Consider the following 19,852-nt stretch of genomic DNA (forward strand, 5'->3'; position numbering starts at 1 on the left):
TACACACTCACAAAAAGAGAAAAAGGAAAAAAAATATATATCTTTGCTCCCAAAGTCCACGGCCTCAATTTTGGGATGATTCGTTGCGTATTCAGGCATTCCACAGATGAAGGGTACCTAAAGTTGATTGTGGGGATTTAATCTGCTGCTCCTGAGGCTGCTGGGAGAGATTTCCCTTTCGCTTCTTTGTTCGCACAGCTCCTGGGGTTCAGCTTTGGATTTGGCCCCCCACCCCACGTAAAGGTCGCCTGAGGGCGTCTGTTCTTCACTCAGGCAGGACGGGGTTAAAGGAGCAGCTGATTCGGGGGCTCTGGCTCACTCAGGCCACGGGGAGGGAGGGGTACGGATGCGGGGCGAGCCTGCGGCAGCAGCGGCCAGTGTGACGTTGCAGCAGCCTGAGGCACGCTGTGTGTTCTCCCGGGGAAGTTGTCCCTGGATCACGGGACCCTGGCAGTGGCGGGCTGCACAGGCTCCCGGGAGGGGACGTGTGGATAGTGACCTGTGCTTGCACACAGGCTTCTTGGTGGCGGCAGCAGCAGCCTTAGCGTCCCATGCCCGTCTCTGGGGTCCGTGCTGATAGCCATTGATTGCGCCCATTTCTGGAGCTCATTTAGGCGGTGCTCTGAACCTCCTCTCCTCGCGCACCACAAAACAATGGTCTCGTGTCTCTTAGGCAGCTCCAGACTTTTTCCCGGACTCCCTCCCGGCTAGCTGTGGCGCACTAGCCCCCTTCAGGCTGTGTTCACGCCGCCAACCCCAGTCCTCTCCCTGGGATCCGACCTCCAAAGCGGAGCCTCAGCTCCCAGCCCCGCCCGCCCCGGCGGGTGAGCAGACGAGCCTCTCGGGCTGGTGAGTGCTGGTCGGCGCCGATCCTCTGTGCGGGAATCTCTCCGCTTTGCCCTCCGCACCCCTGTGGCTGCGCTCTCCTCCGTGGCTCCGAAGCTCCCCCCTCTGCCATCCGCAGTCTCCACCCGCGAAGGGGCTTCCTAGTGTGTGGAAAGCTTTCCTCCTTCACAGCTCCCTCCCACTGGTGCAGGTCCCATCCCTATTCTTTTGTCTCTGTTATTTCTTTTTTCTTTTGCCCTACACAGGTACGTGGGGAGTTTCTTGCCTTTTGGGAGCTCTGAGGTCTTCTGCCAGCGTTCAGTAGGTGTTCTGTAGGAGTTGTTCCACATGTAGATGTATTTCTGATGTATTTGTGGGGAGGAAGGCGATCTCCGCGTCTTACTCTTCTGCCATCTTGAAGGTCTCCCCTAAGGTGAGTTTTTAACGTTCTTTTAATGCTGTTTGATTGGGCCGTCAGAGTGTACAAACAGTTCCCAAATACTGTCCCTTCCCTATGTAGAGTGTTTTAAAGGGAAACTCATAACTCATGAAAGGAAAAATTCCCCTCCTCCTCTTGGACAGGCCAGCTTGGGGGGGCCTGAGGGGTCTTCCTGGGGCTGGACAACTGTTCTTACCACCTGGCAGGTGACTGTCCTCAGAGAGCAGTCCCCCTTTGTACTAAAGTCTGGATTAAATCACAACCCGGCTGGAGACTGGCGATACCCACAGCTGCGGTGGCAAGAAGGTGCCAGGAATGACGGGAGCGTTTGTTTCCCAAGGAGGGAAGGAGCGAGCTGGCTGGGTGAGGAGTCCTGTTTCTTTGCTAACTGAGAACCGTCCTCTTAGAGGTGGCCGCTTGCTTTCAAAACAAAAAGAAGCTTGTAACTGTAAAAGGCTATGATGGGTTTCCTGCTCCCCCACCCTTTTAGAGGCAAAACCTATTTATGAGGCTTTATTAAGTGCAAATAAGTCCCTCAGCTTCAACGGAGAAGCAGCAGCTGCTGAAGATGTGGTCATTTGCATATAAATGACATAATTTCAGCTCAGAGAAGAATATTGAAAAATATACATGTCGACAATGGAATCCTGATAGATTCACACATATTAAGGTCAGATATTGTCATTTTTAAGGCTGCTGCATGCTGATGACTGCATCCTACCACACATTCAATTCTGTTTGGGTTATATGAATTTTATCTTCTATGAAATGGAAGATTTTTATTGTGAATTAATTAGACTACATTTTTTTTCTAAACATGAGAACATTTAGGGCAATAAGCTAAATGCTCTACAAATGCATAGGCTGTGTGACAGCCAAAGTTACCAACTTCAAACTTGGTTTTCTGTACAGCTAACAAATAGGGTTGTGTGCCCAGGGGTCTCCTGGGGAAGAGACAGTGGTGCTTTCTCTGCTTTCATTCTGTCCTCTGCAGGGTCAACCTTCTTTTGAAGGGTGAAAGGAAGCTCCAGTTTCCATATTCTAAAAAGTTTTTCCAACAGCCTGGCTAAAAGATTAGGGGAGAAATTACTGTGGCCTAGAAATCCCTGAAAATTTGCCAAGTACCCACCATATGCCCTTGCCCCATGGCCTGTGGCTTAAGGGTCACAGCTGGTGAGAAACAGATCCTGGAATCATCTGCCCTGCTTCCAGGCAAGTGTCCCGCATGCTCTCTGGAGGAAGGAGATGGGTTCCTCTGAGATTTGCCCCAAATTTTGGCCCTGCATCAGTCCAGTGCTTATTGGCTCCTTCCCCACCTGCAAAATAGAGCTTGTTTAGAAACCGCTTGCTGTATACTGGCTGCTGGGAAGGCCAGAGAAATAGATAGTAGCACCTTCAGCTTGCCAACCAGTCCAGAGTCCCCTCAGGGAGACCATCTTCCTGTAAATGATGATCCCTTAAGGGATAACTTTAGATTCTCTTATAGAAAAGTAGTATCTTGTGATCCTTTAAGTAACAGACTTTACTCATATCGATTCAGCCTTTGATCATTGCATTATTTATTCATTAAATAAGTCAGGTAACTAATTCTCAACATATTTTTAAACCTTACATGTTAATATTTACTGGATGACAAAAGTCCTTGGTATACACATCCTTTTTAAAAGAGAGAAAGATGACTAATAAATAATTAAATAGCTAGCAGGGAAAAAGAAAAATTTAGAAACTCACCATAAAGAGATGTTTTTCATAGAGAACTTTAGAGACTTTAGAGAACTCTATTATGCTAACTTGAAAAAAGAATCTCAATGTTGATTTGCTGAAGTATTTGATATATTCCTCATAAAGAGGTACATATAAAGCTTCGGGGTTTTTTTTTTTTTTTTGGCTGCACGGCACGGCTTGTGGGATCACAATCCCCGACCAGGGATTGAACCCGGGCCATGGCAGTGAAAGCCCAGAATCCTAACCACTAGGCCACCAGGGAACTCCCCAAAGCTTTAGGTTTAATAAAGATTTTAAAACTATAAATTCTAAAAAGCTTAGTCCTGGTAAATGATCAGATTATACACATAGAAGATGATTATATTATCCAAAGTTTGACATCCCAGAATTAGAGAAGGGTGATTAAACCACCCAGGGGTAGATCCAGGTATTGTGAGGCCTGAAGCTTATTCAATTTGGAGGACACTCTTTAAGAAAAAAAAAAAAAAAATACAAAATCACTGATACAAAATTGAGTACAAAGTGAATATTTATTTAAGTAGAGAGAAAAACACAACAAATTATAAATTTAAAAAAGGAAGCAACATTCTCCAAAGAAGAGATACAGATTGCCAACAGACACATGAAAGAATGCTCAACATCATTAATCATTAGAGAAATGCAAATCAAAACTACAATGAGGTATCATCTCACACCGGTCAGAATGGCCATCATCAAAAAATCTAGAAACAATAAATGCTGGAGAGGGTGTGGAGAAAAGGGAACACTCTTGCACTGTTGGTGGGAATGTAAATTGATACAGCCACTATGGAGAACAGTATGGAGGTTCCTTAAAAAACTAAAAATAGAACTACCATATGACCCAGCAATCCCACTACTGGGCATATACCCTGAGAAAACCATAATTCAGAAAGAGTCATGTACCAAAATATTCATTGCAGCTCTGTTTACAATAGCCAGGACATGGAAGCAACCTAGGTGTCCATCATCGGATGAATGGATAAAGAAGATGTGGCACATATATACAATGGAATATTACTCAGCCATAAAAAGAAATGAAATGGAGGTGTTTGTAATGAGGTGGATGGAGTTAGAGTCTGTCATACAGAGTGAAGTAAGTCAGAAAGAGAAAAACAAATACAGTATGCTAACACATATATATGGAATCTAAGGGAAAAAAAAAAAAAAAAAAAAAAAAGAGGTCATGAAGAACCTAGTGGCAAGATGGGAATAAAGACACAGACCTACTAGAGAATGGACTTGAGGATATGGGGAGGAGGAGGGGTGAGATGTGACAGGGTGAGAGAGTGTCATGGACATATATACACTACCAAATGTAAAATAGATAGCTAGTGGGAAGCAGCCGCGTAGCACAGGGAGATCAGCTCGGTGCTTTGTGACCACCTAGAGGGGTGGGATAGGGAGGGTGGGAGGGAGGGAGATGCAAGAGGGAAGAGATATGGCAACATATGTATAGGTGTAACTGATTCACTTTGTTGTAAAGCAGAAGCTAGCACACCATTGTAAAGCAACTATACTTCAATAAAGATGTTTAAAAAAAAAAAAAAAAAAAAAGGAAGCAACACATTGTAAGCCTTACAAAAGCCACAAAACTAACCTACGTTAATTGATTAACTGACTACACCTCTATGACACTTTCCCTACAATTGACTACCTACCTGTTCAGTCTATCCTTTAATGTGGTTGATAAAAATTCATTTCTTATTAATGATAGTTTTTAAAAGTTTACTTCATCTTTACAATATGTTATATGTAATGTCATGTAAAGTTTTAGGATCATTATCAAACTGGGGAAAGCCTCTACTTCTTTCATACGTGAGCTGTGAAATTTCAGGGAATTTCAAGTTTTCCTGTGGAGCAACTGATCCTAAATACTTTCACATGTTCCTGGCACCTTGGGCCACAGAACACATTGGTTTCTATTGCAATGTGCTCTTGGGCACTGCACTGTTGTGTCCCCGAAACAGTGTTTATAGAAGCTGTCCCTATATCAAGACAGTTAGCATTATCTTGACTACACACAGAATTGACCGTAAAACAGATAATTAAATGTACTCCCAACTCAACTGACCTGGGTGAAGGGAAAGAATCTATTAGAAGAGCTCTGCAGGGGCAGAAGTTGAGACACAGATGTAGAGAACAAACGTATGGACACCAAGGGGGGAAAACCGCGGTGGGGTGGGGATGGTGGTGTGTTGAATTGGGCGATTGGGATTGACATGTATACACTGATGTGTATAAAATTGATGACTAATAAGAACCTGCAGTATAAAAAAACAAACAAACAAACAAAAACAACTAATACTAAACTTTCTTTGGGTTATTTGTATGGAAATATGTTAATGTTTCAGACATTACATGAAATTTCTAAAAATCTTATATGTTCTGGTATAATGTTATAAATCATAATTCTAGTTATGACTTTAAAATGTATATCTCAGAAATAACTAAATTTCCTTGTCAATTGCATTATTATGAACTTTCATCAAATCTTTAACCGTGGTCATTTTTAAGTCTTTTGTCATTTACAGACAGTTCTGGGTGTACTCTGATGCTTTTGCAAAAATGTTCCTATAAAAGGGTTTCATCTTCAAGGAATTCATGGAAAAGACTCTGACAAGTACAGGTTTCTGGTAACTGACTATACTGCTGAACTGAATGAATAAGCATTTTCAGAACTCCAAAGGAAAACTGATGAATTCATAAAAGTGCTAACAAAAGATCAAGATGAAAAAATAATTAATTACATGGGACTGAGTGAACTGATGAGGATGATTATAATTTTTGTGACTTTCTGTTTGAATAAAAAAAAAAAATCTCCCCCCCGCCAAAAAAAAAGAAGAGCTCTGTGGAAAGCTTTCTAGGCCCTTTCTGCCTTTGGTCAGTCTGGTGGTTCTTATACACCTGGTCGTGGCTGATTTTCAAGGCACGGTGTCTGGGATGAGAGAAGAGGGGCTGTAAAAGCAGAAGACAGCTGAACATTTTCCCTCTGGCAGCACAAGCCCCTGAAAGTTAAAAAAAAACAAAATGCTATTCCCTAAGTTCACAAAAACAATACCCTCCAGACTCCCTCCTACCAGCATTCTCTGTATACCAGTTCAGTTCCGCCAGAGTAGAATTTAAACCAGAAAATGCCACGAGAAATAGAAAGATAAGAGCCCCAGGTGGATGCAAGTCTCTCTGGGCTGTGATTGACTGAACAAAACCAATTCTCTGGTGGCTCAATGGTCATCGTCTTTTGGCAGAACTTTGCTAAAAGCAGCACCTCCCGGAGCTGCCAGAGAGGAAATGGACACTTTGATCTGTCCTAGACAGAAGAGGAAGCGGGTAGTTTAGATTGCTGAAAAACAGTTTGAGGTGAGCTTCTAGTTCCATAGAAATTAATCCGTGCCTCTAGATAGCACATAAGCCTATTGGAAAGCTTCTTCAATTCAAGCAGTTAATAATTTATCAAGTCTTGTAGCTTAAGGGATACAATTTTCAAAATTATTGTACTGAGGGAATCATAAATTCCACCAAGAGGAAGGTTGCAGTCCAGATATTTTATGTTAGATTTCCATCCAGGGTGCATTATGACACTCCACATGAAAGTCAAATCGTCCATGTAAAACGGTTTCCAGGTGATAAGTTTACCCCAAGGGGTCCAGTAAAGTAATACATTCAGAGTTATATCTGACTTTCACAATCTATAAAGACTAGTTATCAATTTTTTGAAAGATTTGATAAGCAGGAAGAAAAAAATAGCTTATGGATGCTGACATTTGTCTCATTAATGGGAACAGCATAAGAAGTACAGGCTCCTTCTGGATTTGGCTGTAAATACACCACTGACATACATTTTGGAAAGTTGCTGTTTTGTGCTGGTGGGAATGTATTTGTCTAACCTTGCCCTGACTCTAATAGACATAAGCAAGCAGTGATATTACTGTCAGCCACATTCAGCTTTTTAAAACAGGGGCACCCACTCTGCCAATATCTGCCGGGTTCCAGGACACTGCATATTAAAAATTATGTTCAAGCAACACTATCTGGCCTAGTGGAAGTTTTATTAGGAAATAATTCTCCTGTTTTGCTTGGTGAAGGGAAGAAAAAAAACCCCACTTCACCCAACAGGATTCCAAGGAATAATTAATGTTTCTTCCATCCTCAGAATAGGAATGCTGCTGCCTTCTCTAATGTTTCACGTGGAAGACACAACCCCACATGGCAAGGGCAGAACTAATCAACATATTAGAAACAGGCAGGAGACGCAAGTACTAATTAATTGCCAGTTTGAGTGTTGCCTGTCATTGCATCATTCTTTGTACTGTAAGGCAATATTTTCATATGTTACTCCCTTGTCACCAGGGAAAAAGAACTAGATTCTTTTTTTTTTTTTTCAGGAAGATTGGTAGGTTTGCTGAAGATGCTTATTAAAACAATAATAGTAATAACCAAGTACTGAATTTTGCTTGGCTTTGGTTAAACTGTCTAGTTTAAAGTGAATTCCCTGGAGGATGCTGACTGCCCAAACTGCAAGAGAAATTCTTTGAGCATCATCTCTTGAGCTCATGGGGTGAAATACAAGAAATGGGAGGGTACACTGTTCACCCGTGCAGAACTTATGACTAAACCCATTCTTTAAAAACTCACCGTGCACTTGAACAGAAGTATACTGCAGGGATACTTCATTTATCTAGCTAGCACCATCAGGAAATGGGTTGTTTTCCCTAAAAGTAAATCGTTCCTAAATGATATTTAAATTTTAATCCATTCAGTGTAAGCACATTGCATTTTAGCATTTCTACAATAATTGCATACTTGCCTACCTTTTTAATTTTTTCAAACATCTTTATTGGAGTATAATTGCTTTACAATGGTGTGTTAGTTTCTGCTTTATAACAAAGTGAATCAGCTATGCATATACATACATCCCCATATCTCCTCCCTCTGGCATCTCCCTCCCACCCTCCGTATCCCACCCCTCTAGGTGGTCAAAAAGCACGGAGCTGATCTCCCTATACTATGCAGCTGCTTCCCACTAGCTATCTATTTTACATTTGGTAGTATATATAAGTCCATGCCACTCTCTCACTTCGTCCCAGCTTACCCTTCCCCCTCCCTGTGTCCTCAAGTCCATTCTCTACGTCTGCGTCTTTACTCCTATCCTGCCCCTAGGTTCTTCAGAACCCCCCTTTTTTTTTTAGATTCCATATATATGTGTTAGTATACGGTATTTGTTTTTCTCTTTCTGACTTACATCACTCTGTATGACACACACTAGGTCCATCCACCTCACTACAAATAACTCAATTTCGTTTCTTTTTATGGCTGAGTAATATTCCATTGTATATATGTACCACTTCTTCTTTACCCATTTGTCTGTCGATGGACATTTAGGTTGCTTCCATGACCTGGCTATTGTAAATAGAGCTGCAATGAACATTGTGGTACATGACTCTTTCTGAATTATGGTTTTCTCAGGGTATATGCCCAGTAGTGGGATTGCTGGGTCGTATGGCAGTTCTATTTTTAGTTTTTTAAGGAACCTCCATACTGTTCTCCATAGTGGCTGTATCAATTTATAATGGAGCAAAGACAGCCTCTTCAATAAGTGGTGCTGGGAAAACTGGACAGCTACATGTAAAAGAATGAAATTAGAACACTCCCTAACACCATACACAAAAATAAACTCAAAATGGATTAAAGACCTAAATGTAGGGCCAGACACTATAAAACTCTTAGAGGAAAACATGGGCAGAACACTGTATGACATAAATCACAGCAAGATCCTTTTTGACCCACCTCCTAGAGAAATGGAAATAAAAACAAAAATAAACAAATGGGACCTAATGACACTTAAAAGCTTTTGCACAGCAAAGGAAACCATAAACAAATTGAAAAGACAACCCTCAGCATGGGAGAAAATATTTGCAAACGAAGCAACTGACAAAAGATTAATCGTCAAAATTTACAAGCAGCTCATGCAGCTCAATATCAAAAAAACAAACAACCCAATCCAAAAATGGGCAGAAGACCTAAATAGACATTTCTCCAAAGAAGATATACAGATCGCCAACAAACACATGAAAGGACGCTCAACATCACTAATTATTAGAGAAATGCAAATCAAAACTGCAATGAGGTGTCACCTCACACCAGTCAGAATAGCCGTCATCAAAAAATCTACAAACAACAAATGCTGGAGAGGGTGTGGAGAAAAGGGAACCCTCTTGCACCGTTGGTGGGAATTGCCCACCTTTTAGATTTGAGTGAACACCTACTTTTTCTTTGTGAAAATGAATTCTTGTTACTGGTAACCACCCAGCAGTGGCTGCTGGGTCTGCTGGGCTGCATATGGCTCTTCGGCTGTGGCTTTCAGCCTCCTGCTTTGCTTGAGCATTTCCTTCTCCCGCTCACCCACTGTGGGCCGCCCTGTAAATCCCCCTCACCACTTCTAACCAGACAAGGCAGGATTTTGCAGGTGAGACAGAGCAGGGGTTTTGGAGTCCAACATTTTAGGGTGAATTCCAGCTCCACCACTTACTTCCTGTGTGAACTTGAAAAATTAATTTCCTCAGTTTTCTCATTTATAAAATGGAGAAGAAATACTTGTCTAGGGTTGTTGTGAGATGGAGGGATGTGGGTACAGAACTTGGCACAGACTTCTGGGGGCTGCAGCTTACCACGAGGTACACTGAAAAGTGAGGTGGTTCTAAGAGAGGACCCAGGGCTTTGTGACAGCTCAGTGGACAGTCGGGGGAGTTTTTCACTCGCTTGCGTGTTCATTGCTGGTCACTGGAGGGCTGACCTTTCCAGCACCTCACACCCAAAGACATGGACACACAGACCATTGCTGTGCCAGGTGATTTAAAGCAGCACCATCCAGCATCCTCTCTGTGCCTTTTTTGTTCATCTATCTATATACATAAAGTTAAGTTTTTTTTTTTTTTTACTCTTTTCCCATTACATGGGAAGGATTGAGCGGATTTCACCAGACTTGGAGGCCTGACTTTGCATATGGGCTGTACAGAATGCCAGGTCGGTGGTCCTCAGACTTGAGCTGCATCAGTATTGCCTGAAAGGCTCATTAAAACACAGATTCCTGGGCCTCACTCCCAAGGTTTCTGATTCAGTAGGTCTGGGGTGGGACATGAGATGTACCTGTCTAACCACTTCCCAAGTAAAGCTGATGCTGATGCTGACGTGGCTGGTCTAGGGACCATGCTCTGAGAACCTCTGCCTTGGGTGAGCCAAAGTAGAATGGGTGGTGTTGATCCTCAATCAGCCAGCCACACACACTTCTCCTCTGTGGGCTAACAATTCTCCAGAGGCGGCTGGGAGGCCGCTAGTCCTCCTAAAGCAGCAGTCCCCAACCTTTTTGGCACCAGGGACCAGTTTCGTGGAAAACAAGTTTTCCACGGACGGGGAGGGGCGGGAGGTGGGGGATGGTTCAGGCGGTAATGCGAGTGATGGGGAGCCATGGGGAGCCATGGGGAGCGGCAGATGAAGCTTCGTTCGCTTGCCCGCTGCTCACCTCCTGCTGTGCGTCCCGGTTCCTAACAGGCCTCGGACCAGTACCGGTCCATGGCCTGGGGGTTGCGGACCCTGGTACTAAAGTAAAGCCTGCTCTTAGAGGCAAGTGGTTTTTTGCAACTTGATCCCTAAAAAGAGCATGACAGAGGTGAGGTGCAAGGCAGATTTTCTTGTAGCTTTAATTCCTTTCCACACCCCGTTGTCTAGTGAGTGCAAATAGTTGAGGCACCCCCTCCAGTGCCTGACCTTCTCTTATTTCCTCCCCTAAATCCACAGTGACTGAAAAAGTCGGGGTTTGAGTGGGGGTTGTGGTCTGAATTATTAGCTCTTGGGTAAGGTGAGACCCATTCAAATCGTTCTTAATTTCCCACCGCACACTTGGGTTGAGAAGGAAGCAATTTTGTCACTATTTGCAAGTCAGAAATAGTGCTCACAAAATATTTAATTGAGACAACCCAAACCACATTTCCAAAATCCAAATCACACATACTTAATTGAAATGGAAATAGCTGTGTGAGACCTGGTCTCAGTGTCCTGACATTGCAGGTGAGGGTGTTTCTGGGAACTCTGCCAGACCCAAAGAGGAGAGCTATAGTCACGGGCCAGGCTTATCCTACTTGTGTCTGTGTGAGGCCTGAGGAGAAAAGTGGGGCAGTGAGAAATCCTGGGTTGGAGTGCAGATGGTCAGTGTGAGGGAAGCCAAGGAACTTTTAGGAACAGGGATAACGAATTTTCAAATTAAATGTGTGATGTATTGTTGTATAACCCCTAATTTTAGAATGAGCCTGCTGCAGTCACTACTCTGTATTACCAGGGCTCACAGGGGTGGTCTCCATGGGACGAGAGAGGGGAGCAGCCCAAGAGGGGAGCAGCCCACATGTCAGGTGAAGCGTTGGCAGGCCTGGGAGGTTAGTGAGAGAGGTGACTCAGCAGAGGCCTAGGGATTTACAGAGATCCTCTGGGGCAGTCACTGAACTTCCCATAGCTTGTGGCCCACAAGACTTGAGGTGTTTTCATTTAAATAGTAAAGAAAAAAGTGGCCTAGCAAGGGGGCACCCAGGTGACAGACTCCTGGGTAACCTGAGGTTATAGGAAGATTCTGAAATCAAAAACTCTGGTTGGTTTTGCCCATTCCTTTTTTAGATTTCTCCAATCTAAAGAAAGTATGTTCATTGCAACAATATTTCCGAGTGGCTGCTGGGGCCTGGCCGTGTGCCAGATGCTGAGGAAATCTTGGGGACCATAAGGCAGGCCTTCATCTCTAGGAGCTTGTTTTCTTGGTTCCCCCCCCCATGTCTTCTTTTCCTCCAAAGCCCAGTTCCATCACGTCTGCAGTGCAATTCCACCTTCCTCTTCTGTGCTCTCACCAATGACCCACTTCCAGAGCCTGGGGTATTCACCTATTTATTAAACAACTGTGTGCCAGGCACTGTTTGGGGCAATGGGGGACTCAGTAGTGAAGAAAAGAGACAAAAATTTCTTGCCTTCTTGAAAGAGACAATCAATAGGATAAAATAAAGCAAAGACACAGTTTGTAAAACTTTAGTAAGTTAGGCAGTGATAAAGACAAAATGAAGCAGGGAGGGGAATAGAAGGAGTCTGGAGTGGGGTTTAATGGACAAGCCAGGGCAGGGGCTCTTTGAGAAGGTCTGAACTTAGCCAGGGAGAAAAGGCAAGTGCAAAAGCCTGAGGTAGACGCTCACTCCTGGAGCCTGAGGAAGAGTGGGGAGGCCGCAGTGGCAGAAGGCAGAAGCCGATGCAGGAGGGAAAAGCAGGAGATGAGGTCAGAGTGGGGCAGGCTGGGAAGAGTCCGGGTATGTCTTGCAGGGCCTAGTAAGGCCCTGGCTTTGCTCTGCACCATGTGGAAGTCATAGTAGTGTCCTGAGCTGAGGGGTGGCCCAGCATGTCTTAGTGTTAGCAGGGTCAGGCTGGCTGCAGTGTGGGGAATGGACTGAAGGAGAGCAAGGGAGAATAATTAGGAGGCTACAGCAGAATCTCGGCAAGAAATGATGGTGGCCTGGACCAGTCTGTGATGGTGGAGATGGTGAGAAGTGGTCAAATCCAGGATGTATTTTTAAGGTAAAGCCAACAGGATTTGTTGACAGATTATGAGATATGAGAGAAAGAAAGGCCCCAAAGAACCTCAATAGACATTTGTCCAAAGAGGATGTACAAAAGGCCAACAGGTACATGAAAAGGTGCTCAATATCACTAATCATCAGGGAAATGCAAATCAAAACCACAATGACCTATCACCACACACCTGTCAGAATGGCTATCATCAAAAAGTCAAGAAGTAACAAGTGTTGGCAAGGATGTGAAGAAAAGGGAAACTTGTGCACTGTTGGTGGGAATGTAAATTGGTGCAGCCACTCTAGAAAACAGTATGGAAATTCTTCAAGAAATTAAAAATAGAACTACCATGTGATCCAGCTATTCCACTTCTAGGTAGATATCCGAGGGAAATGAAATCACTCTCTTGAAACGATATCTGTACCCCTGTGTTTATTGCAGCATTATTTACAATCGCCAAGACATGGAAACAATCTAAATGTCCACCAATAAATGAATGGATAAAGAAAATTTGGTATATTTTCAGACATAATGGAATATTAGTCAGCCATGAGAAAGAAGGAAATCCTGCCATTTGCAACAACATGGGTGGAACTTGAGGGCATTATGCTAAGTGAAACAGGACAGACGAAGACAAATACTGTATGATCTGCCTTATACGTGGAATCTGAAAGAAAAATCAAACTCATAGAAACAGAGAGTAGATAGGTGGTTGCCCAGGCGGAAGAGTGGGGGAAATGGGAGAAGGTGGTCAAAGGGTACAAACTTCCAGTTACAAAATGAGTAAGTTCTGGTTGTGCTAATGTACAGTATGGTGACTATGTTAACAATACCATATTATATACTTGAAAGTTGCTGAGAGAGTAGAACTTAAGAGTTCTCACCACAAAAGAAAAAGGTAACTATGTAAGGTGATGGATGTGTAATCATTTCCTAATATATACATTTATCAAATCATCACGTTGTACACCTTTAACTTACACACTGTTACATGTCAATTATATCTCAATAAAGGTGGGAGGAGAAGGACCTAAAGGTGACAACAAGTGTCTTGACCTGAGCAATTAGAAGAAAGGGTTACTATTTATTAAAACAGAGGAGACTGCAGGAGGAGCAGATGGGAAGATTTTGAGCTTGATTTTGGACCAGATAGAGCTTGAGAAGCCCATTAAACATCCAAGTGGAGATGTCAAATAGGCAAGTAGATATGTGACTGGAGCTCAGGAGAGAAGTCCAGACTTAAATTTGGGAGTAATTGTAATGACCCACCACGGACTTAAGCTGGGAAAAGAGGACATGAGGGGTTTGAGGGTCAGTGAAAGGGGGAAAGGATCAGTTGATTTGGAGCCGGGGAGCCACTACCACGTAGAGCCACAGGAGAAGCAATGTCCTCAGAAGAGCAAGTGTCAGCACAAAGTAAGGAGCATTCCGAAAAGAAGCGGAGGATCTAATAGAGGGATGTTGCTGCCAACTGACTGAATTCCAGGGAGCACAGAGGAAGAGCTTCAGGAGAAAAGGAAAGGTGGGAGACGGGGTCAGAAAATGTGACGTACTGGACTTAATGTGCATGAAGTGTCCAGGGGATGAGGAATGATCGCTGAGTTTCGGGCTTCTCTTGGGGAAAGAGGTAAACAGGGATAAAGCTGGGCGGAGACCCGACTGCTGGGCCCAAGGCCCAAGGCCCGAGGGGGGGGGCGTGGATGTGAGTGCGCATGTGCACGGGGAGGGGCGTGGCCGGGAGCGTCCTCCTTGCTCCCGAGCTCCCTTCGTCCCAGTTCTTTTCAACTTTTACCGTGGGCTGGGCAGGTTCAATTCGTTCCATCTCAGCCTCCAGTCGGGGCTCTTTTCCTGCTGGACCGGTTGACTGCGGGCTCCCCAGGCGTCTGTCTGAGCTGGGGCTCCTCTTCCACCTGCCCTGCTCTGGAAACACCAACCTTACAAAGATTCCTTCTGCTGATTCACACAGGCGCTGCGCTCTCGCCTTCTTCAAGATCCTAAAAGTAAAGATGCATTTGGGACTCGAAGGATTGCCCAGTATGTGCCTGAACCAAGCTCATCTTTCATAATCCGTCACATTTCTGTCAATATATCCTTTCTCTCATGTCCAACCCCTTAACCAGCTATAAATGATGCCAGACTTTTTAAGGCCAGTGTTTTGCGTTCCTTATTTTTAATTTTTAAAAAGAGTTAAAGTCAACTTTCTTCTTTGTGGCCTTTTTCTTTTTTAATTCCTTTATGTCTATCAGATTGATGCCTTCTGTGATAAAAAGGATTCCCTTGTCCTCTTCTAGCACTTGGAATCATTTATTTTCCAACAATTTTTCTGGGGGCCTTCTCCTATCTGGGGACAGTGGTCTGACCACAGCCTTTCAACCGCCTGGGGTTTCCACCCTCTTGCCCACATTGTCTGGACTCCTCTTCCTGACCCCCGACTTGGCACTGGCTCTCCAGGACTGCATGGTCTTTGAGCTATACTAGATGCAAAAAAGTCACCCAGCAGAAGAAAGAAATGAGAAGATGGAGTTTGATTTACTACCCACCAAAGAATGAGGATGAACAGAAAAGACTTATTGCACGGGGCTCTGTCATATCTAAAATACAAGGCAATTAGAAGGACAGAGAGAAGAGACCCCTTTAGCGACCTGGTTATTCTCTCTAGAGATGCAGTCTTTTTTAGTTATTGTTTACAGCTCTGCCAACAGTTTTCCTGTCAGAGATTCCAGGGCGGAATGAAACTAATAATTATTAAATGTTCATTAGCAGCTACCACAAAGTTGGATCAGAGCAAGTGATTGCTGGGTTCTGGTTTTTAGTTTTCTTCTAACACATGAACACAGAATTTGGTCATCCTGACAGGCAAGCAGCTGGGCCTGCACCCGGCTTCTGCCAGGCTCTTCAGAAAGCATTTGTTACAGATCAGGGAGGAATACATCTCTCACGATGTACTGTGCATTGTTTCCTCACTTTGGTCACATCCCCTTTTTAATTATGATGACGACCCAAAGCTTGAGGAACTTTGGAAAGTCACCCACCTGCCTCTGCGTGTGTGCGCAAATGTATGAGTGCTCTCCAAGAAAAGAAAAACCATCCTTTGCTTTTTAAATTACCTTGTCATGCTATTCCTTAAGAAAATAACCTGGGCAAAAGGCATGAGAGATGGTTATACTTAGGGTTTTTTAATATACAAAATGATATATAGGTATAAAAATAAAGTTAATAGAATAGACAAAGCCAAATTTTAAATTGTTTTAACCAACATTTATTTAATGCCTAGACGTTGTAGGCATTTTATATATAAGAACTTGCTTAAGCTATATAATAGCCCTGAGTAGGTAGTAGGCATTATTAACCTCATTTTATACATAAGGCAAAAAAACTTGCTAAAGAATATGCAGTTAATAAAAGACAAAACAGAGGTTTGAACCCAACTCTGACTTACTCTGAAGTCTATGTTTATTCCTCTACATCATGATGACTTTGAAAGAGACCATATGGCCTATCTAGAAGGTGAAAATGTCCTTTGCCTCAAGAATAACCAATACAAATTTACTAAGTACTGGCTGGATGGGAGCACTTCACACATTCAAATGGGATGGAGGTTAATTCTCCTGAGTTACAGTTGAGTAGCAGCCAGGAAAGTGGCATGTCTTTTACTATGTCAAGCTTGCTTCTCAGGTAGCAAGAGATGAAACTGCTGATATTGTTTGTCTGAAGGAGGCAGAAAAGAACTAGACATCTTCTACACAGGGAAAGAGCGGACTTGGGTTGTGTATCTGCTGTGATATAAATTGTGATGTTACCTGAAACTGTGTCTCCATCTCAGCCTAGCAGGCAATCCTGCTGAACTGTATTCTGGCTGGAACACACATACACAGCCCTCTTCACGCTTCACCTGCCCCTCGCTGGTGCTGGTGCAGGTCAAGAGTGGTCAGCAAAGCCCTCCAAGGGTTTCCATTCACTCCAATGTCTGGGATTAGTATCATAAGTTACAGCAAGCTATTCCTGTCCTCTCTCGGGCAGTTTGAAAGGGCCACTGCCACATCTGGTCAAAGTAACTTTGCTTTTCCCAGATGGAATCTTTCTTAGAATATTTTCTTTTCTTGCAGAGCTCTACTAGATTTCAGATAGCTTCAGAACAAAACTAGAAATATATGTAGATAGATAAATAGGTAGATATTGTTATATAGATAATATATTAATAACTACATATTTTAGTAATTATTGCTAGTAATTCATAATTATTAATTATGTTATATAGCTATACTAGATAATATTATATATTATATATAAATATATATTATATATAACTAGCTATATAGATATAGAGAGGAATATATAGGTATAGATATAGGTATAGATATATACATACAGATATATATCCTTTCTCCTTCATTGTTTTAAATAATATAATATAGAAATATTTCTGGCTTAGGATACCACATCTATATAACTGTACCTATATCTATAACTATATCTACATATCTATATCTATATCATATCTATATATTCCTCTCTTGAGAGACACTAGTCTCCTCTCCTGTTGGCCTTGCTGACAAACATTTTGCCTTCCTGCATTAAACACGTAAGGGTACAACTTGGACCCTATTGTTCTTGCTGGGCCCAGACAAGACTGTGGGGAAGCCAGGCTGTTTGGTCACTCTAGGGGTCTTTCCAAGGCCACTGCCACTGAACTTCTTCGGGCAACAACCCCAGGACTTATCCTGGTCTAAATAACAAGCCAAAAGCAAAGAGGTGACTCAGAGGCAGAGAAAATGTGCGCCGGGATCCTGAAATTTGTCCTGCTATTGGCCATCTTTCCTTGAAAGAAGCCACCAGCAATTAAATAGCAAACAAAAGAGAGATCATGCACATGCACATCCCCGCCCTGCCCAAGGTTCTGGAAGAGAGACCCCAAGGGGAAAATAAAATTTAGGAGGTTTGTTGAACCCACTGTAGAGCTGATCCAGAATTTAAATTGATTCCATAATTTATTGCATTTTAATTAGCAATCACAAGAGACCAAGTATTGTTTACTCTCTTGTTATAGGAGCTCTAGCTGGAAACAAATACCAGAGAGTCTTAATAAGGATGAGTTATATTTACTGTTTTCCATTTTACAGTCTTGTTATAATCATCACAAGAAGAGATTCATTTAGTGCTCATCTGTTCTTGGTATGACATTTGTTGACCACTAGGGTGACATAAAATCAGAACATACCCCATAAGCCAAGAAAGAGCCTCCCCACCTCCACCCCACCCCCTGTTTATGCCTTCACTGCTTTCAATAATATAATTTAATGTGGAAATACTTCTGGCTTAGGTTAGATGACATGAATTCGCATGTGCCATCGTCACCCAAAATGCATCTAAATGACTGCTCTTGGTTATTTATTTAGGGCAGAATAATGCTACAAACAGCAGACAGCTGTATTTATATGCGCCACTCCAACATGGAAAGAGCCACGTAGGCAGCCGAGAAGCTGTCAATCTGTGGCAGCGTACACCCGGCGGCCTATTAGGCCCCCATCTGATGGGGTACCACACTTGTTTTGTTTCATTCCATTATTTTTGTTAGATTCTAGAATATCAATTATTTTTAATGACATTTCCCCAGGGTCAGAGCTTTGGGGGTTTCTAAAGAGCTCTTGCTATTATTACTCAAGCAGGAAGAACCCTAAGCTTCTCTACTTGTGGGATGGGACTCTGGTACAATGTATTTCTTTGAGAGCATGCTGGGTCCTCACTGGGAACATTATAAAGTACTTTAAATACCACTGCATATTATTACAGTGATTCACATCAGTCATCCAGCTCTACCTCTTGGATCAGACACCCTGGCAGGTAATCGAGCTCATTATCTCAATTCTAAAGGATATTTCATTAAACTAAGTGGGAGGACTTGATTCCAAAGGCCACTTTCAAAAAAGGCATGTTTTGTGTAATCTGAATACACATACCCTTTTGAGGCCTTTTCATTCAAAATGGACCTTCTTCCCCAAAAGTAGGTGAAGTAGGTGCCATTATTTACCCTGCTTTTTCTCTTTTAACCCAGTTTTTCCACCCAGGCACAGAGGCACCAATCCGGTGCTCGGGTTTTAATTAACCCTTGTTCCCTGTTAAAAAGCTCCTATTGTTCCTTTCATTTAAATAGGATTCTTCTTAGATCTTTAACAAGACCACAGAGGAGTAATAAATCTAAGTAATTGTCCTTATTAAGAGGAGATTATTCTCACAAGACTATAACAGTCACCAAAGTAACTAAAGCCATTTCCAGGTAGCAATTAGAGAATCCTCCTCCTACCCAAATACAGAAAGGCCTCGTTAGTCACTTTCTTTGCATCTCAAATTAAATTAGATGGCATTCTGTTTATTTTTCATATCTTTTGCTAACAGAAGGAGATTTTCCCTTTGATGATATTAATCAGGAAACCTCAAGTCCAACTGCACTGAGTTCATGGGATGGAGGTGACCTCTCCCTCCCTTCCTTCCTCCCTCCCTTCTTTCCTCCCTTCTTTCTTTCCTTCCTTCCTTCCTTCCTCCCTCCCTCCCTCCCTCCCTCCCTCCCTTCCTCCCTCCCTTCCTTCCTTCCTTCCTTCCTTTCTTCCTTCCTTCCTTTCACAGCTGATGCCTGGATCCCTGCTGTGCTAGGCACTCTGCTAGGCACTAGTGGTTCAAAGATGAAGGACATAGTCCCTTGGATGGTATATTAACCAGTCATCTAATACTTACCAACCATCTTCCATCTTTACAGTGCAGGACACTGTAGTAGGTGCTGAGTTTTCAGAGGGAAAAAAAGCCAGACATAGTCCCTGCCTTCTTAAAACTTGAAATGTTGCAAGAATATAGACATTAACCCAACAATTCCATAATTGGTTAACTGCAACCATGGCAAAAAGTTATGAGAGGACAGGGTGCCATGTGAGCATATTGCAGGGAGTTAGAAGCAGTCCCTTCAGAATTATCCGCTTAGTTTGTTCTATTACATATGACTGGACATCTGCTTTCTTATCCCACAAAACTGCCTAAGAAACTTTCTCATTTCCCAAGTTCCTACGAAGGCAGTGGCTCCTGATGTTTTCAATTTTTATTTAAAACCCATGTCCTAAACTGGCCTCCCTTGGTTAGAGAAAGCTAACTTAACATGTGTAGAGTTGTCAAAGAAAAAACAATGACAGCAGACTCAAGAACCCATCAAAGCTTTATTTTAGAAGTATACACATGTATGCATGCATGTGTACATGGGAGCCTGCCAAA

General features: G+C 42.9%; 1 pseudogene; it reads right to left on the bottom strand.

Moving 5' to 3' along the window:
• LOC133087141 (peptidyl-prolyl cis-trans isomerase G-like) overlaps nt 1-10,215 on the bottom strand; it is a 31,054-nt pseudogene extending 20,839 nt beyond the window's left edge.
• Nucleotides 10,216-19,852: the final 9,637 nt, after the last annotated feature.

The sequence above is a fragment of the Eubalaena glacialis genome, chromosome 3, assembly GCF_028564815.1.
Source record: "Eubalaena glacialis isolate mEubGla1 chromosome 3, mEubGla1.1.hap2.+ XY, whole genome shotgun sequence".
NCBI lineage: Eukaryota > Metazoa > Chordata > Mammalia > Artiodactyla > Balaenidae > Eubalaena > Eubalaena glacialis.